Source organism: Pituophis catenifer, unplaced genomic scaffold (genome assembly GCF_029215685.1).
Source record: "Pituophis catenifer annectens isolate HBS135680 unplaced genomic scaffold, rPitCat1.0.hap2 SCAF_39, whole genome shotgun sequence".
Lineage (NCBI taxonomy): Eukaryota > Metazoa > Chordata > Lepidosauria > Squamata > Colubridae > Pituophis > Pituophis catenifer.
Genome location: NW_027256919.1, coordinates 145001 through 150000, shown reverse-complemented (window position 1 = coordinate 150000; position 5000 = coordinate 145001).

Sequence of the window (5000 nt, the reverse complement as noted above, 5' to 3'; positions counted from 1 at the left end):
TATCGCCGCCGGTGGATCGTCGTTTTAGTTTTAAAACGATCATAAAAGCGGAATACGTTTTGAAAGTCGACGAGTCCGGTGTGTGGAGACCGGAATTGGGCAAGCTGTGCTCTCGTCTTCTGGGGGTGACATTTCTCCCTGAGCGCTGCTGGCATTAGAAAGACCATTCGAAGAAGGGTGAGGGTCGGGGTCGGGGAAGCGAGCGTCAGGTCTCGCCGCCCCGATTTTCCCAACCAAGAAAGCAGGACGCTTGAAACTGCGATGGGAGCTTGGATCGGAAGGCAAGAGATCTAGGCAAGAACGGAAGCTTTCAACTTCAAACCAGCTATGTAAAGCAACCCCTCGCACGCGACATCCATCGTGGCAGGGAAACAGAAACAGAGACGCCGGTCCGGCCGAGGCTGCCCGAGCGGCCCGGTAGACCGGGCCGTCTGTCCGTCTTTAAGTCGAAAGACGACTTTAAATCTAAAAACGGTTTTAAGTCGAAAGTGTGGGTTAGGGTTAGGGTTAGGGTTAGGGAAAAAAGTTATAGGGTTAGGGTTGGGGTTAGAGAAAACAGTTGTAGGGTTAGGGTTGGGGTTAGGGTTAGGGTTAGGGTTAGGGAGAAAAGTTGTAGGGTTAGGGTTAGGGTTAGGGTTAGGGTTAGGGTTGGGGTTGGGGTTAGGGTTAGGGTTAGGGTTAGGGTTAGAGAAACAAGTTGTAGAGTTAGGGTTAGGGTTAGGGTTAGGGTTAGGGTTAGGGTTAGGGTTAGGGTTAGGGAGAAAAGTTGGGTTAGGGTTAGGGTTAGGGTTAGGGTTAGGGTTAGGGTTAGGGTTAGGGTTAGGGAGAAAAGTTGGGTTAGGGTTAGGGTTAGGGTTAGGGTTAGGGTTAGGGTTAGGGTTAGGGTTAGGGTTAGGGAGAAAAGTTGTAGGGTTAGGGTTAGGGTTAGGGTTAGGGTTAGGGTTAGGGTTAGGGTTAGGGTTAGGGTTAGGGAGAAAAGTTGTAGGGTTAGGGTTAGGTTCAGGTTCAGGCTCAGGGTTATCATTCTGGAAATGATATTAGCAGAAGCAATGGAAGAAAGCAAAGAGAGGGAGGGAGGGATAGATATTAAACGGGATGGACGAAACGTAGGGAGCGCACACAAGACACGCGATGAGAAACCACCCGCCCAGAGAAATTCATCTCCGATTTACCGAGAAGACAGGGAGAGCAGAGAGATCGCAATGGATGGGAAACACGACGGGAAAGCACAAAATATCGGCGAGCTGGCGAGAGCAAAGATATCGAGTAGATTCAAGAGAGAAAGCGGAATTATTTGATAAACAACGTAGAGATGACCAAGAACAGGAAAGATGGAGAGATGAAAGTGGGGACGGACGACGGGAGGAGAAGAAAGAACAGCCAAAAGAGAGCCAAGTAAGAGAACAAGACGAGAAAGCGTCGAGAGAAGGAGCAGAAGAAGTTGAAGAAAGAACAAAGGGACCTAAGAACGACTTGCTCCACAAAGCAAATAGGTCAGCAAGAAATAAGAATAATTTCCTTGACTAGAAATGGACTGGATTCGGCCATTCGGCAAGAGGAAGGAAAATATGGAATAAATGAGGGAAGTTAAGATGAGAAATGAAAGGCCTACGAGAGGTTCCTCTGGGAAAACTACACCCAAAACTTTGGAGGAAGGAAGATGGCAGAAATTGTAACAAACTTTTCACTTGAAGTCAAGCTTTTCACGTCAAACCAGCTCTTTCAATCAACCCCTCGCAGCCATCCTGGCAGGGAAGCAGAAAACGGAAACACTCCGGTCCGGCCGAGGCCCGGGTAAACCGGTCCCGCCCGAGCGTCCCGGTAGACCGGGACGGCTGCCCGTCACGGACACCCCAGGGCCCCGGCGCGGGCACCGAGGCGACGGCGGAGGTCCCCGACCGAGGCCCGGGGCCCCCGCGCCGGGATCCCGTACATCCATCAAGGCGGGGAAACAGAAACACTCTAGGCCGGCCGAGGCCCGGGTAAACCGGACCCGCCCGAGGCCGTCCCGGTAGACCGGGACGACTGCCCGGCGCGGACACCCCCGGGGGCCGGCGTGGGCACCGAGGGGACGGCGGAGGTCCCCGACCGAGGCCCGCGGCGCCGGAGCCGGGATCCCGTGCATCCATCGTGGCGGGGGAAACAGAAAGGCTGATCCGGCCGGGGCCCCGGTAAGCCGGACCCGCCCGAGGCCGTCCCGGTAGACCCGGCCCTCTCCCCGTCTCGGGCACCCCAGGGGTCCGGCGTGGGCACCGAGGCGACGGCGGAGGTCCCCGACCGAGGCCCGCGGACCCGGAGCCGGGATCCCGTGCATCCATCGTGGCGGGGGAAACAGAAAGGCTGATCCGGCCGGGGCCCCGGTAGACCGGGAAGACTGCCCGGCGCGGACACCCCCGGGGTCCGGCGTGGGCACCGAGGCGACGGCGGAGGTCCCCGACCGAGGCCCGCGGCGCCGGAGCCGGGATCCCGTGCATCCATCGTGGCGGGGGAAACAGAAAGGCTGATCCGGCCGGGGCCCCGGTAGACCGGGACGACTGCCCGTCGCGGGCACCCCCGGGGTCCGGCGGGGGCACCGAGGCGACGGCGGAGGTCCCCGACCGAGGCCCGCGGACCCGGAGCCGGGATCCCGTGCATCCATCGTGGCGGGGGAAACAGAAAGGCTGATCCGGCCGGGGCCCCGGTAGACCGGGAAGACTGCCCGGCGCGGACACCCCCGGGGTCCGGCGTGGGCACCGAGGCGAAGGCGGAGGTCCCCGACCGAGGTCCGCGGCGCCGGAGCCGGGATCCCGTGCATCCATCGTGGCGTGGGAAACAGAAAGGCTGATCCGGCCGGGGCCCCGGTAGACCGGGACGACTGCCCGTCGCGGGCACCCCCGGGGTCCGGCGGGGGCACCGAGGCGACGGCGGAGGTCCCCGACCGAGGCCCGCGGACCCGGAGCCGGGATCCCGTGCATCCATCGTGGCGGGGGAAACAGAAAGGCTGATCCGGCCGGGGCCCCGGTAGACCGGGAAGACTGCCCGGCGCGGACACCCCCGGGGTCCGGCGTGGGCACCGAGGCGAAGGCGGAGGTCCCCGACCGAGGCCCGCGGCGCCGGAGCCGGGATCCCGTGCATCCATCGTGGCGGGGGAAACAGAAAGGCTGATCCGGCCGGGGCCCCGGTAGACCGGGACGACTGCCCGTCGCGGGCACCCCCGGGGTCCGGCGGGGGCACCGAGGCGACAGCGGAGGTCCCCGACCGAGGCCCGCGGACCCGGAGCCGGGATCCCGTGCATCCATCGTGGCGGGGGAAACAGAAAGGCTGATCCGGCCGGGGCCCCGGTAGACCGGGAAGACTGCCCGGCGCGGACACCCCCGGGGTCCGGCGTGGGCACCGAGGCGAAGGCGGAGGTCCCCGACCGAGGTCCGCGGCGCCGGAGCCGGGATCCCGTGCATCCATCGTGGCGGGGGAAACAGAAAGGCTGATCCGGCCGGGGCCCCGGTAGACCGGGACGACTGCCCGTCGCGGGCACCCCCGGGGTCCGGCGGGGGCACCGAGGCGACGGCGGAGGTCCCCGACCGAGGCCCGCGGACCCGGAGCCGGGATCCCGTGCATCCATCGTGGCGGGGGAAACAGAAAGGCTGATCCGGCCGGGGCCCCGGTAGACCGGGAAGACTGCCCGGCGCGGACACCCCCGGGGTCCGGCGTGGGCACCGAGGCGAAGGCGGAGGTCCCCGACCGAGGCCCGCGGCGCCGGAGCCGGGATCCCGTGCATCCATCGTGGCGGGGGAAACAGAAAGGCTGATCCGGCCGGGGCCCCGGTAGACCGGGACGACTGCCCGTCGCGGGCACCCCCGGGGTCCGGCGGGGGCACCGAGGCGACGGCGGAGGTCCCCGACCGAGGCCCGCGGACCCGGAGCCGGGATCCCGTGCATCCATCGTGGCGGGGGAAACAGAAAGGCTGATCCGGCCGGGGCCCCGGTAGACCGGGAAGACTGCCCGGCGCGGACACCCCCGGGGTCCGGCGTGGGCACCGAGGCGAAGGCGGAGGTCCCCGACCGAGGCCCGCGGCGCCGGAGCCAGGATCCCGTGCATCCATCGTGGCGGGGGAAACAGAAAGGCTGATCCGGCCGGGGCCCCGGTAGACCGGGAAGACTGCCCGGCGCGGACACCCCCGGGGTCCGGCGTGGGCACCGAGGCGAAGGCGGAGGTCCCCGACCGAGGCCCGCGGCGCCGGAGCCGGGATCCCGTGCATCCATCGTGGCGGGGGAAACAGAAAGGCTGATCCGGCCGGGGCCCCGGTAGACCGGGACGACTGCCCGTCGCGGGCACCCCCGGGGTCCGGCGGGGGCACCGAGGCGACGGCGGAGGTCCCCGACCGAGGCCCGCGGCCCCGGATCCGGGATCCCGTGCATCCATCGTGGCGGGGGAAACAGAAAGGCTGATCCGGCCGGGGCCCCGGTAAGCCGGACCCGCCCGAGGCCGTCCCGGTAGACCCGGCCGTCTCCCCGTCGCGGGCACCCCCGGGGTCCGGCGTGGGCACCGAGGCGACGGCGGAGGTCGCCGACCGAGGCCCGCGGCCCCGGAGCCGGGATCCCGTGCATCCATCGTGGCGGGGGAAACAGAAAGGCTGATCCGGCCGGGGCCCCGGTAGACCGGGAAGACTGCCCGGCGCGGACACCCCCGGGGTCCGGCGTGGGCACCGAGGCGAAGGCGGAGGTCCCCGACCGAGGCCCGCGGCGCCGGAGCCAGGATCCCGTGCATCCATCGTGGCGGGGGAAACAGAAAGGCTGATCCGGCCGGGGCCCCGGTAGACCGGGAAGACTGCCCGGCGCGGACACCCCCGGGGTCCGGCGTGGGCACCGAGGCGAAGGCGGAGGTCCCCGACCGAGGCCCGCGGCGCCGGAGCCGGGATCCCGTGCATCCATCGTGGCGGGGGAAACAGAAAGGCTGATCCGGCCGGGGCCCCGGTAGACCGGGACGACTGCCCGTCGCGGGCACCCCCGGGGTCCGGCGGGGGC